Here is a 15930-nt window from a genome sequence, read left to right on the forward strand (position 1 = left end):
AATTTAAAATTATAGAATTCTATGGCTAAGTGAGAGTGATAAAGCATTATAAGTCCGACGGCTTGGTTCGTTGTGCTCAGCGCCTCCCTAGATGGACCCAAGAATGGGAACAAGAGTGCCCAGGTTTATCCTGAACACCCCAGCACTTGTGGCATGGGGGTCGAAGCCGACGACTTGCATCTCTCAGATTTGATAAACGGCCGCACAGAAGGTAATATTTTAAATTAACAAGCATTGCTTAACGCACATGAACAAAGTTTCCAGCGTACAGGATAACGAATGCGAGTCTACTCAAAAATTACATGTTTGGAGCATTCGTCCTCTATACGGCGAGCACCCTTTAGGACGCCCTTATAATACATCTCGGGCATGCGATACTCCTTGCACGGCGGTGGCGCGTACATCAAAAGTTTCTCAGCGTCCAGCTTGCCCCAGTGCACCTTAGCACGGGCAAGGGCCCAACGGGCACCTTCGATACAGACGGAGCACTTGACGACCTCAATCCATGGACACGCGTCCACCAGCCGCCGCACCAGACCGAAGTAGCTCCCGGGCATGGCTTCTCCAGGCCACAGCCGAGCTATGAGGCCCTTCATGGCCTGTTCGGCCACCTTGTGGAGCTCGACCAGCTGCTTCAGCTGGTCGCTCAGGGGCACCGGATGTTCGGCCTCAGCATACTGAGACCAGAACACTTTTTCTGTTGAGCTCCCCTCTTCAGCTCGGTAGTATGCGGCGGCATCAGGCACACTATGGGGCAGATCGGCGAACGCTCCTGGAGAGCTCCAGATTCGGGTAAGTAGCAGATAATTAACTTTTATATTCTTGCTTTGCATAAAGAATGCCTTACCCGCCGCTATCTTCTTTATCACCTCCATCTCCTGGAGGGCCTTCTGGGCTTCGGCCTTAGCGGTCTTGGCACTCTCAAGAGCCAAGGCGAGCTCGGACTCTCGAGTCTTCGAGTCACGCTCAAAACCCTCGTGGTTTTCCACGAGAGCCTGGAGCTCTTGCCGCACCTCCGCCACCCGTGCCTCCTCCTTCTCTCGCTCGTTGCGCTCCAAGGCCCCACTGTTTTCGGCCCTAGAGACCGCCTCCTTCAGGGCCGCCACCTCGGCTGTGGCCCCTGCAACATTTACGTTGGTCCTGTCAATTTTTGCAACCAAGTATTTCTATATACATTTACATGCGGTATTACATACCCTCCTTGTCCTCCAGCTGCTTCTTGGCACGGCCGAGCTCGTTCTCGGACCGCTCGAGGTTCTCCTTCAAGGCATTGACCTCCACAGTCAATGCGGCAGAGGTCAGCAGCGCGGCCTGCATTCCCATATTGACACATTTTTATTAGACTCCTGCGTATATCTTTTTAGATCCTCAGCTGGGCTTTCCTTTTCGAACGCTGAACTGAGCATCAGGGGCTACTGTCTATGCGGTAACATTTTTTATGTGTCTTGAACACGTACCTCAAAGCCTGTTAACAGACTTGTACAGGCTTCTGTCATCCCGCTCTTGGCGGACTGAACCTTCTGAATCAACGCACTCATAACAGTGCGGTGTTCCTAGTTGATGGAGGCGCCGTTAAGCACCTCCAGCAAATTGTCCGGCGCCTGCGGATGGACGAAGGTCGCCGGCGTCGTAGGCTTGCCCTTCTTATGAAGGCGCCACCTGTCGAACTCTGGAACCATTGATGGTTCCGGAGCAGTGTCCGGCCCGGGGCCAGACTTAGATCCCTATGGGGCTTTACCCCCTTTGGGCCTGGAGTCCGGGAGGTCGCCTTGAGGCGCCTCCAGGACCACCTCCTCGTGGTTTAGTCCCTTTCGGGACTCCACCTCGTCGTCGTCCGTAGGGAGAGGGGAGGAGGCCGTCGGAAGTGAAGCACTATTCACATCCGACGAATCCAAGGAGCCACTCGTCGAATCATCAAGCTGAGCCTTGGGCGGACTGCATGACCAAATTCGGCGTCAGAAAATGCCAAATAACGGAGAAGCGCCATGAGTTATTCGAATATCCGGATGCTTACGATTTCGCCAGGGGCTTGACCCTGGATGGCCATTCCTCCCCGCCGTCTTCGGCATCGGAGGCGTAGTCCGGCAGAAGGGTCTTCCCCTTCTTGGACTCTCCGGCCTCCCCAGTTGGGGCGGCCTTTCTTTTCTTTCCTCCCCCCGTTGGAGGGGGAGAGGCTTCTTCTTCTTCTTCTTCTCCCTCCTCCTAGTCTTCGGAGGCGGAGGGTGCGTTGGGGTCATCGGGCGAATCCAACACCACCAGGCACCGGGAACTCTTTCGAGTCCCCGTGGCCTTCTTCTTGGCCTTCTTCTCCGACACCACATGAGGTACCGGAACCAGCAGCTTCATTAAGCGGGCATCCGCTGGGTCTTTGGGCAAGGGAGCCGGACAGTCATTTGTCCGGCCTTCTTTTGCCAGTCCTGTTAAAAAGATGGGAGTTTAGATCCTGCATATAATCAAATCTATGAAAAATAAATGCCCCGTAAAGGGAAAATTAAGCTCACCGCGCTGGCTTGGTGCTTGGCGCAGAATCCGCGATCCTTGGTGACGGGAGGGGAGACCTCGGAGCTCTTGAAGAGCACCTTCCAGGCATCCTCGTGCTTTGTGTCGAAGAGCCGAGACAGAGTCTGGTGCTGGGCCGGGTCGAACTCCCACAAGCTGAAAGCCCGTCGTTGACACGGGAGAATCCGGCGGAAGAGCATGACCTAGACTACAGTGACAAGTTTAACCTTCCTGCCGATCAGGTCATTGATGCAGGTTTGAAGTCCGGTCACTTCCACCGAATTATCCCATGACCGGCCCATCTCTTTCCAAGATGTGAGCCGTGTGGGCATGCCAGATCAGAATTCGGGGGCTGCTGCCCATTCTGGGTCACGCGGCTCGGTGATATAGAACCACCCCGATTTCCACCCTTTGATAGTCTCTACGAAGGCGCCCTCGACCCATGTAACGTTGGCTATCATTCCCACCATGGCACCTCCGCACTCCGCTTGGCGGCCGCCCACGACCTTCGGCTTAACGCTGAAGATCTTCAGCCATAGGCCAAAATGAGGTTGGATGCGGAGGAAGGCCTCGCACACGACGATGAACGCCGAGATGTTGAGGATGAAGTTCGGGGCCAGATCGTGGAAGTCCAAGCCATAATAGAACGTGAGCCCCCGGACGAACGGGTGAAGAGGAAAACCCAGTCCGTGGAGGAAGTGGGGAAGAAAAACAACCCTCTCATGGGGCCTAGGGGTGAAAAGCCGGTACGCGATGTCATCAGACAAGTATCCGTCCTTCCTCAACTTTTTGATGTGCCTCTCCATGACGGAGGAGGCCATCCATCTACCTCCCGCTCCGGACATGATTGGAGAAGGTTGAGGTGGGAAGTGCGGGCTTAGGCGTTGGAGCTCGAGCGCGCAGGGACGAATAAGCAAAGGAGGAAGAAGGCGTGAATGGAAAGGGCGGATTCTTATCCCCTTATATGGGTGGCCAAAACTACGAGCCCCCACCGGCCTAATAAAACTCGCTTATCTCCCAAGCACCACGGTTAATGGCGCGGTTGGGTTACCCACGCCCGTATTGATGAGAATCCCGGAATGAGGGGACATGATCTCTGCTTTGACAAGACGTGCCAAGGAAACCGCCTCACTAAACGCGCTGAGGTGGAACAGTAAAATGAATAAAAGCCTGGCCGTGGCGCGATGTCACGCTGCGGAATACGTCAGCAGATTAGATTGGTGCAAATGTTATTCTCTCTATGGTGGCATGTGGAACTTATTTTGCAGAGCCGGACACTATCCTGGTGTTCAACATCGTCTATGAAGTATTCGGAGGAGGAACCCGCCTTGCAATGCCGAAGACTACTCGCGCGCCGGACTCTTCGTCATTGAAGCCTGGTTCAGGGGCTACTGAGGGAGTCCTGGATTAGGGGGTGTCCGGATGGCCAGACTATGACCTTTGGCCGAACTCCTGGACTATGAAGATACAAGATTGAAGACTCTGTCCCATGTCCGGATGGGACTTTCCTTGGCGTGGAAGGCAAGCTTGGTGATACGATATGAAGATCTCCTCCCATTGTAACCGACTCTGTGTAACCCTAGCCCTCTCCGGTGTCTATATAAACCGGAGAGTTTTAGTCCGTAGGATGAACAACAATCATACCATAGGCTAGCTTCTAGGGTTTAGCCTCTATGATCTCGTGGTAGATCCACTCTTGTACTACCCATATCATCAATATTAATCAAGCAGGAGTAGGGTTTTACCTCCATCGAGAGGGCCCGAACCTGGGTAAAAACATCGTGTCCCTTGTCTCCTGTTACCATCCGCCTAGACGCACAGTTCGGGACCCCCTACCCGAGATCCGCCGGTTTTGACACCGACACCAGGTGCTTGCTTTAACTTCGCGGTGTCATATGTGGTTGCATGTTCCATATGATGTCTAGCTTGTATTCGAAAGGCCGAAGTCGTTCTGATAAGGAAAGATATTTTTTTACATGAACCACCATCCCGTGAGCACCAAAAGACAAATAGCTAGTCAGGGCACTGGCCGAGCCAGTGACAAGCCCAGCAAAGATAGGAATCACCTGGAAGCCAACTAAAAAGCTGGGATGGTGGCGAAGCAGCCCACCTCCCACTAGGATCTCAGGTCCTAGATGATCATGCTCACCACTCCAGCCGGATGTCTAGCTTGTATTGCTTCCAATTTGGTTAAATTGCATCTGCTTAGCTTACACATTATACCTTTGAATATGACATGCCTTTCTGTGTTTGTTACATACTAGTACATCTATGTATTAACCATATTCTTACATTAAACTAATGTTCTTGTGTATCCCTCATCAATCACTTATGATGAGGCAGGCAGGCAAGGGGACTACTCCTCATTTAAAGAATGCAGCGTCAGCCTTCCGACATGATTCTCAAGAAACAGAAATGCTAGATGAAGATAGTGAACGTAGCTCTATAGTTGATTACAGCATTTCCCCTACACTAGCATTGTAGGTGCTTGCTCTAACTTGGCAGCGTGATATGTGGTTGCATGTTGCATATGGTGTCTAGATTGTAATTTTTCCAATCTGGTTAAACTGCATGTGCTAGTCTACTTAGCTTATACATTATACCTGTTAATGTGACATTCCTTCCTATATTTAGTACATAGTACCTCTGTCTATTAAGCATGTCCTTACATAAAACTATTGTTTTTTTGTATCCCGCATCAATCAATATGACGAGACACCTTTAGTATATGCAGTGCGATATTAGTTGCATCTTTCATATGATTTATAGCATGCGCTGCTTCTAATTTGTTGAAATTCCATTTATGATGGGACACTTTTAACTTGGCAGAGTCATATTGGTTACATCTTTCATGTGGTGTCTAGCTTGCATTGCTTCTTATTTGCTGGAATGGTTTCTGCTTAGTTTACACAAACAGTTGTGAACATGCCATGCCATCCTATTTTTCGTACATATTCCATCCTGGTATCATGTGTTTGCCTTACATCAAAGTAGTGATTGTCAGTATCATGCATGAATGAGTTTTGAAGAGAGAATTTTATTGCTTTTTCTTGTCGGTTTTACTTGACAATTCAAAATCAATAAAGCGGAAGGAAGTTAGCAAGGCAGCGGATAATGGTGCTCCTTCCAAACGGAGGGCCTCTACAGTTTCTACTCCTCCACACCCCCAAGATGATTTCCAAGACAACACATGCATAGACACTCAACAAAGCTGTGTTTATGATGAGCACATCTCCCCTAGTGCAGCATCACCGGTGCTCCCTCTAACTTGGCAATGTTATATGTGGTTGCATGTTATGTGTGATGTCTAGCTTGTATTGCTTCTAATTTTGTTGAATTCCATCTGCTTACTTTACACATTATACTTGAATAAGACACGTGTTCCTGTTTCTAGAACATCCAATATTTGTCTATCACACCATGTTCTTACATCAAATTACTACTTTTGTGTAACCTGCAAGAATCACTTATCATAAGACACGTTTGACTTCAGAGTGTGATATAGGTTACATCTCACATTCTTTTCTAGCTTCTACTACTAATTTGTTGAAATGGCACTTATGACGAGACAATTTTAACTTGGTAGAGTGATATTCGTTGCATCTTTCATATGGTGTCTAGCTTTCATTGCTTCTAATTTGTTGAAATGCCTTCTCCTTAGTTTACACATCATAAGTTGTGAATATGCAATGTTGTGAATATGCAATGGCACTAATGACGAGAGATCTCTAACATGGTAGTGTGATGTTGTTTGCATCTTGCATATGATTTATTTCTTGTACTGCTTCACATTTGTTTAAACGCCATTTATGATGAGACATTGTTAACTTGGCAGAGCGATATTTGTATCATCTTTCATATGGTGTCTACCTTCCATTGCATTGCTTCTAATTTGGTGAGATATCTTCTTCTTAGTTTACACATCATAGTTCTCGTTATCTCTTCCGTCCTATTTTTCATACATATTACATCCTCCTATCATGTGGTTGTCTAACATCAAAGTTCAGTTCTTCTGCATCATGCATCAATTTGTTCTGAAGAACTAAATTGTTACTCGTTTTTCTTGTCGGCTTGACTTAACATGGCACTGAGAAAGAGGAAGAAACATAGAATGGCAGGGAATGAGAATCGGATGAATCCTGCAGATTCTGCTGGTACTGATGGTGCAATATAAGGTCAAAGTCCAGCTGAAAATTCTACAAACACGGCATCCCATGCTACAAGAGCTGCCAAAAAAGCCAAACAGAAACAAATAGCTGCCACCAAAGAAGCAGAGACAGCCCTAGTTCTTGCAACACCTACCATAGTACTACCAGCTGCACGACTTACTCATGCGTTAACTGAGCTAGCAGCATGTTCCCAAGCTCCCTTGCCACCTGACACTACTTCCCAAGCACTCTTGACACAAGACGAGTTGGTAATATCAGATGAACCTTGTGAGCTTCAACAGCAAGAAGGTAGTTGCTGGAGTCAAGTTACAATTGCATGCTTCTTGATATGTAGTCTCATAGTTTGATGTACACTAACACTTCCTATGTTCGTTGTTGGACTAGCACCTAGGCACAAGAGGAAACAAACATCATGGATAATGCTCAATAGGTTAACTAAATCTAGAGGAGGAAGAATGGAGATCCGTTTTGAGGCAGGTTTAAAAAGGCCACATGATGCTACAGAGTCAGCCAAGTTAGTATCAGAGGCAGCGGTTGCCGTTAGGTGTCATGTACGTATCCTCCCAACATGGATTCAGTACAAGAATGACAAAGATGAAACCCAGTTCAACACCTTCCTCGACCATTTATCTGTAAGTATGGTTATGTATGGAAACTATTAATATCGTCTTGCTTTGTCCCATACTTTCTAGGTTGCTGAAAATGAGACTCCCATAATTTTCAACAGATGAGGTTGAAGTTGGATAGCCAAGATGATGCAACCAGACAAGCTTGCACCCATCTTTTCAAGTCTGCTCTGCGACAGTATCGGTATAACTTGAGGAAAACTCACTTTGAAGGCAAGGCTAACAGTGAACTTTCCCAAACATCTCTAGTGGAAAATATATCGGATGAAGACTGGAGGGGCCTTGTTAAACACTGGTCTGATCCGAAGTATTAGGTACATTATATATATGTGATCAGATCACATGTTGAAGTCCTATTTATGCATGTTCCACACAAATCTATCTTCTTGTAGGTGAACTGTTCAAAGAGCAAGGCGAACCGTACGAAAGTGAAATTCCAACAGACGACAGGATCTCGTAGCCATATTGCACACTGCGAGGCTCTTGTAATTAGTTGTTGTTTCACTCTTTTCGCTATGCCATATTATCAGATCTATATTGACTTGTTCAAAATGTAGAGGAAAGCCCGCAAGGACCAAAAAGTACCTGAACCAAATGTTGTGGAAATCTTCAAGTACTGTCACACCAGTAAGAAGAAGGGCATGACTACACCAGTCAAAGCCGCTATTGTAAGTCCTTAATCCTCATGCCTTTTAACTACTACTTACTCTGACTTGTGCCTTGAACTGCATAGTTTGCAGCCAATGTCTATTACTCTTTTCAATTTTATACACAATTCTCTTAGCGTATCATTGCACCTTACAAGGTTTAAAAGACAGGAGTGATGTTCCTTTGATCTTGACCTGTAATCTAGTTCCGTGCTGGACTTGCCCACATAATGTTACAATTGCCTGTTTGTCTATTCTCAGTAGTTTTGTGATATGAATGATGTCATACTATGCTTACCGTATTACAAACTTCGTCTCTTTATCCTTAGCCCTCGATACAATGTGAAGAAATAGACAATACATTAGCGATGGTACATGGCCATATGTTTGGAACCTGGTTTTATTATGTACTTTGCAATAAAATACAACTAATATTTTACATGGGTTCACCAGAATAAGTTCTGTATATAGATCAAAGCTATTTTGTTTGGTTTTGCTGCCTCCTTAATATCTTTTGTTCTGGTACTACTAATGTAAACCCTCAACTTTTCAGCAAGCTATGGAAAAAATGGTGGAACCGGCACCTTCTGGAGGTGGCGAGGCAACTATAACCACAATGTCAGCTCTTGCTGCAGTGGGTCAATACCTGTCCGCTAACAGTGCCAAAAGCACGTTCCTGTGTAATACTGGGTTGGTTGTTATGGCAATATCGTCCAAACTGCCTCATGATCAAGATATGCAAGCTCAAAGCAATGTTGTATCTGCGCTCCAGACACAAGCCCATTCCCTAACAGAGACCCTTTGTGAAACAAGGAGAGACATTGTTCGATGTCGTCAAGATATGCATGGTTTTGAAACCAGACTATCAGACATTTGCTATGTTGTTCAGGAGCCTAGGGGAAATGAAGTCGAGGGTTATGGTGCTCCATCGAACAATACAACATGAAAACATAACAATCAGGTCAAATGAACTGAGCTTCTGAACTTCTGGTGGTGCATTTATCTGCTAGACTGTTAAGTTTTATGCCAACCCTCCTTTTGTTATATAGTTGTAATTTTTTTTGGTGCATACAAAATTTATTCTTAACGTGCAGCCACCGGCTGAAGAAAATATCAAGCCATTTTTGTATAGTGTAGGGTGTTCCCTATATTTGCACTAGTGGCGATCTTTGATGTCGAGTGGATGTAATCTGTGCAATCGCCTTAATAGCCTAGCGTTAGTTTCGGCCTTATTTATTTCCTAGTCTTCTTTTTCCCTGGTTTGCTAGTGGCCGCAACTACCATGGGCCATATACGGGCCATAGGATCCATGGGTCTCCTATGGGCCGTCGATAAATGGGCCTCCAACAGGGCCGTAGAATCGGTGGGCCTCGGGCCGTTGGATAAATGGGTCTACATGGGCCGTAAACGGGTGTAATTGGAATCGGCCCAGCACGGTAACGGGCCGTTAACAAGCCGTAGGACAGCAAAGGCTTAATTATGTCACAGGCATAACGGGTCGTTAATGTGCCAGAATATAGGACGGGTTGGAAACGGCGCAACGGGTTAACAGCCCAGAAACGGGCCGACTCTTGCCATGGGTCGAATTTGGCCCATTAGGGTAATAGGCCAGTAATGGGTCGACTCTTGCAATGGGCCGAATTTGGCCCATTAGGGGAACATGCCAGTAGCAGGCCGGAAGTAATCGAGGGCCGAAAAGGAGCCCAAGAACGTATGGGCCGTCAATAGGCCGAAAGCTAACACGGGCTGGAAACGAACCATGTAAATCACGGGCCGTTAACGGTTACAAAGAAAATTACTGTTGGTTATGGGCTAGAGTCACCGTGGGCCTGTAAAGGGCCAAAAGATACGAAGGCCTCATATGGGCCGAAAGACTCGTGGGCCATACATGGGCCTAAAGTGAAATGGGTTGGTGTTATATTCGACGGCCCACATGACATTGTTGGGACGATTTCCTTTAGGGCCTAACGGGCCGTAAAATGGGCTATTTGTGAAGAGACCGTTAACAGGCTTTTCATGGGCCAGCCTGTTAACTTTTGACCAAGTTAAACAGGCCGACTTTGTAAGATAAATGGGCCAGTGGTGGGTCGTGGCACGTGTCGACATATCATAGGCGCCTATCTGACCCATTGACGAGCTAACACGTGGTTCGTCCGACCAATAAGAATTTTACACATGGAAATTTCCCATTGGTCGGGGCTGTTAACGGGTTATCGGATCCAAAACCCGACCTGATAGCTTAACAGCGTTCCATTACGGTGGATGCCACGTGTCGGTCACCCTTGACGAAAGCACTTCTGTGACACGCAATTTATCGTCATGGAAGAGGACACTTCCGTGATGATAATTTTGGTAATGTCATGGAACACTTCTACGACAGCACAGGTATGACTATGTTGATTCTGTCATAAAATCGTCATGGATGTACATGCATGACAAAAAACGTGACCTACTATGACAAACACATATCATCACGGAAGTGTATTTTTTTTGTAGTGTATTGTTGCCTAGTTTTAAAAAATAGGTTATTGCAGCCACTAGCAAACTGCGGAAAAAGAACTGCAATGACTACAAGCAAACAAATAAACAAGACAACAAGGAAATAAATAAGCAAGCAACTAACGCTAGGCTATCACGGCTATTACACATATTACATCCACTGGGCATCAAAGTTCGCCACCAGTGCAAATATAGGGAACAAAGCAGCATATCTTATACACTGGTTGTCAAAGTTGGCGACAAGCGCAAATAAACGCCGTAGCAAAACAAATCCAGAACTGAAACCAATTTAGAACACCTCAAGAAACAATATCCTGGGTACCCATAATGCTGGCAAGACGCTTAGCAAGCTTATTAACTTTCTCTTGTTTGGCGCTTAAATCCTCCAGCGCTTGCTGTTGCACTAGGAAATATGCATTTGAATTTTGTAGGGACTTCCTCAGTCCTTCAGCTTCCTATCACAGCACATCTGATCGATGTCTTTAAACTTGAAGTTGAGACTCAAGAAGATGAACTGATTCAGGCAGCGAGTTCGAAGAGCTTGTGCCAGAAGTAGTGGCTAGTAACTCGAACACTACATCAAGACAGGACTTTTGGGTTCTGTCACTATCATCAAGATAGTTTTTATCAGCTTTCTTGGAGACCAACAGGGATGTCTCACTATCTTGAACCTTATCTGCATTACTTCCTTTACCATTGGATAACGTGGTACTATTCTCCAATATTTTGCCCGCATTCTAAAAGAGAAACAAGCAGACACATCACATGTTTACCATGTTTTACATGAAACTTATTTTGGTAAATGAGTTCAGTAGTAAAGTGGACAGGATAACAGCATGAAACAGACATATATCTATGTACCATGGTCACTTTATGGTCTATATCATTCTAGTTTTTGTTGCCAAATCAAGATAGAGACACAGTTCAAATAATATTTGTTCAAGACAAAGAAGAATAGACAGAATATAAGTGTGGGAAACTATAGAGCAATAACAACACTTTTAATGTGCATGACATGAGAACATAAGTGTTTATTCAATTGAAACTGAAATCAACATGGAGCAGGTTACAACAGCAAACCAGTTAAAGAAACAGGTTTAAAACATACCTGTTGTGCCATTGGAGTTTCAATTCCATCCTTCAAATTTGAAAATAGTTGGTATGAGTAAATACAGTAATGCAAGAGCAAAGGAGTATGAACCATAGCTACAGAACCTGACCTGAGAACAAATCTTCTTCTCCTTTAAGCGTTGAGTTGGGATTCGGAGTGGTGGTCCTCGTGCTTTGGGCACTGCAGTTCCCTTACTAACTGCTCGTGTTTGGGTGCTCTATGGTGGAGACGGTGTTGTATCAACTGGAACTGGGTTACTATCTGCCGGGGTTGGGGTTAGAAGGGGTGTAGCTAGTTCTCTGTCTAACTGTGTAGGGGTACAATCTGCGAGAGTATGTGTTATGTGTGGTGGATCTGGTACTTGGGCAAGTACAACCGTGGTTCTATCTGCATCAACTGGTAGCACTATCTTTTCTGAAGACCGTGTTGTTACTCCCTTAGATACTGCCATCACCCTCTCCAATTCAAATGGCTGATAAACAAGAAAAGTAATTGAAAGTATAGACATTGTATGATAGACAGGTGCAATGGATAGTGGGGAATAAAAGAGGGCATGAAATAATTCATATTTATGTTGTCTAACCAAACAGGATAGCATGACACAATTGCACATATATGATGGCTAACTAAACAGGATAGCATGACACAATTTCACATTATGATGGCTAACTAAAAAAGATGGAAATACATAGTTCAAAATATGAGACTATGTAAACAGGATGACATGATATAACTATATAATGTGTTTATTTAATAGGTTGGCATGCCATAATTCACATACATTCACGGATAGAATTCCATAATTCAAGATATGATGACTGTAAACACTAAACGGGATGAGATGATATAACTATATGATGTCTTTATTAAATGGGTTGCCATGCCATAGTTCAGATATATGATGTGTATGTACTATGTAAACATGATGGCATGATATAATTCAAATATATGATTTATATAGTAAGTAATTAAAAAGATGGCAATCCATATATGATGTAAAAACTAAGCAATGCAAGACAACATGCATGACATGGGTAATATAACCCAGCCAAGTTTGAGCATAGACCTCAGGGGGGAAATAGGACTGGTCATCAGTCTCTGAATCCTCCTCTGAGGAGCTCTCTGTAACCAGCAAGATGTCTGCTTCAGCAGGTAGCATTGTCTGTTCTGAATACCTTGTTTTCACTCCAGATACTTCCATCACCGCTTCAAATGGCTGATGCACAAGAAGAGTAGTTGAATATACAAACGTTGTCGACAAATGGAACACGTAATACAAAAAAATGATAGCATGATATAATTCACATACATGATGATTGGCTAAACAGCATGGCATTGCATAATTCACATATATAATTCCTTTGCAACAAGATAGCATTGTATAATTCACATATATAATGTCTTGCAACAAAATGGCAATGCATAATTCACATATATGGTAATTAGACACTGAACATGTGGCATTCACACAAAGCATGTCTAAACTAATCAAATGACATAGCAATGCGAGACACCATACGCACGACATGAGCAACATAACCCTGCCAAGTTAGAGCATATGTCTGTCTCTGAATCCTCCTCTGAGGAGCTATCCGTAAGAAGCGAGATATGCGCTTCGTCAGATAGCATAGTCTGCTCTGAAGACCTTGTTTTTACTCCAGAATTTGCCATCACCGTGTCAAATGGCTGATGCACACGAGCAGTTGAATACACTAACATTGTTAACAAATGTAATATGTAACAAAAAAAAGGATGGCCTGATATAATTTACATATAAGATGACTGGCTAAGCAGGATGGCATTGCAAAATTCACATATATGATGCCTGGCTAAACAAAATGGTGTTGCATGATTCACATAAATGATGAATAAACTAAACATATGGCATTCACACAAAGGATGTCTAAACTAAGCAGATGACATATTTGATGTATAAAGTAAGCAATGCAAGACACCATATGCATGATATAACCAACATCAGCATGCCAAGTTAGAGCGAAGACCTCAGGGAGTAAATAGGAGTTGTCTTCTCCTTCTGAATCCCCCTCACAACAGATATCTTCCTCTCGATTACAATCTGAAATGCGTGGAGGGGGGCTGCCTTTGCGCCTACCATGGAGCGACATCTGCATGAAATTTTATTGCCATGCAAGGCTCGTCTCTTTTGCTCTACATTTTCAGTTCCATTGTTTACAATAACTGTCATGCATAGGAATAAAACATAGTGAGATTATGTAAGGAGTGCATGCAGAAATCTAGAGTGATGGTAGCAACCTATGGATAGATCGAAAACCAATAATAGCAGGCAGATAATGGCTTCAGTTAAAAAATACAGATAATGGCTTATTTAGTGTTTGTTTCCCACCCAACATGAGACCCATAGTAGACACCGGAGATTAACCAGATAGTAGATAGATACTATTGATTGCGGCCCCGATATGTACCCCACAACCATTTAAAAACTCAAGTTTGACCATTAGTTTGAAGCTAACTCAGAGTCTAATCGATGAACAGGACGATAAAGTAGCATGTAATATTAAGCGATGCATAACGTAAGCAGACACGAAAGAGTGCGACCTCTCTTGCGGACCCGTGTAGTCCTTGAGGTCATCTACTCGGTTGATGATGGTAATGTAGTTTTCATGGTTGTCGGCGGTGTGGAAGAAGATTTGAGGCGGCGAACGACAGTCTGGAGGCTGGATCCCTGCTGTGCTGGACCCTTCTATCGTTGGAGCAGCTGAGCTGCGGTGGACGACGACGCAGCAGGAGCGGGACAAACCACGCAGGGTTTTCTTTGACAACTATCTGTAAGAGAAGTAATTCTGTAAGGGCTCATTTGAATTGGAGGATTCCAACAATGCAGGGATAGGAAATAGACAGGAATAGGATAGGAATGCACCTGCAAAACAGAGAATATAAAAACACATGATTTCTGCCAATCTGGGTGTTTGATTCACAACAACTGGAAGATCACAGGATGCAAAGAAGCATGGTGATATTAAGTCAAACCACAAGAAAATGTATGGTTATAATGCTATTATGCTATTATCTCTTAGTCTTGTGCTTTATGAATAGGAATTTGAAAAGGAGGACAAGTGAAAATTAAAATTCCTACGTTTTTTCTTTCAAGGAGACACTAAAGGAACAAATCTGTGTGCTCAGTGGACAATGTTGGATTTAGGGTTCCGACAGACCCTTGAGGTTCGAACACTGGGGTGCGCGCGGAGGTTTCGCCTTCTACCTACCTGTTCCTCACCGAATCGCTAAGATCTAAATCTACGAGAAGCACAACGCACGAGACACAGGGTTTATATTGGTTCAGGCCACCATTGTGGTGTAATACCCTACTCCAGTGTGTGGCGTGTTGGATTGCCTCTTGGGCTGACGATGAACAATACAAGGAAGAACAGCCTCGCGAGGGTCTGTTCTTGTGGTGGCGTTGTCCCTTTGTAGGGGTTGATTCTAGATGCCTATCTTATCTCCAGATTCCTATCCAGATGCCTCTACCCTGCGGGTGGCTAGCCCTATTTATAGGCAAAGGCCCTGGGCCTCTTCCCAAATATTGAGTGGGAAGGGCGCCAACAATTGGCCATTTCGAAGGGGAACATCTAGTACACTTATCCTAACTAAAGTTGGTCCTCGCCTGTCAAAGGCTCTGGTGGTGACGCTGACTTGGGCTCCACGGTGACCTCCATCCTACCATTGGACTGGCCTTGGTCTTGTTGCACCGAAATGAACGCCTTTGCTTGATGCTCTCGCCTGCGCTTGCTTCCCTTGCACCAAAGAGGAAAGAAGGACACTGTGCGGGCTAGCGCCCGGCTGGCGCCCTTGGTCGTCATTGCTTGTGTCATGGGCACCTCGCGAGGTACCCCGCCTTGAACTCTCCGCCTCCTCGTGAGCCAGCCTGACGAGGCCGTGCCTGAGGAAGCTCCTTGTCATCCGCCCTGCGAGGCTTGGCCCCTCGCCAGGGTCTTGAGCTTGTGTTGATGAAGATGGGCCATGGTGGGCCCCCTTTGAGCCATGCCGCAGGCCGCAGGCAGGCAAGTCTGGGACCCCCGTTCCCAGAACACCGACAGTAGCCCCCGGGCCCAAGGCGCGCCCGGGCTTGGCCGAGCAGAGAGGCGAAAGGGTAAGTGCGAAGCATCGCGGGCACTAACAGCCTGCGGCCTTGGGAGACGCGTGGCCGTTGATTGGACGCGGGTGGCACTGTTCCCCCACGCCTCCTCATTTGGTGTCAGGCTAGGCGGACTTGCAGTTGTACACAGCCACTCCCTTTCCGTTGCTCGTGCGCCCTCTGTCCTTCCTCCTCTCGAACTCCAGCTTCTGCTTCGAAGCCAATCTCGAACCTTTCCTCCCTCCTTCCGTCGCCATGGCTCCGA

Source organism: Triticum aestivum, chromosome 7B, assembly GCF_018294505.1.
Source record: "Triticum aestivum cultivar Chinese Spring chromosome 7B, IWGSC CS RefSeq v2.1, whole genome shotgun sequence".
NCBI classification, from domain to species: domain Eukaryota; kingdom Viridiplantae; phylum Streptophyta; class Magnoliopsida; order Poales; family Poaceae; genus Triticum; species Triticum aestivum.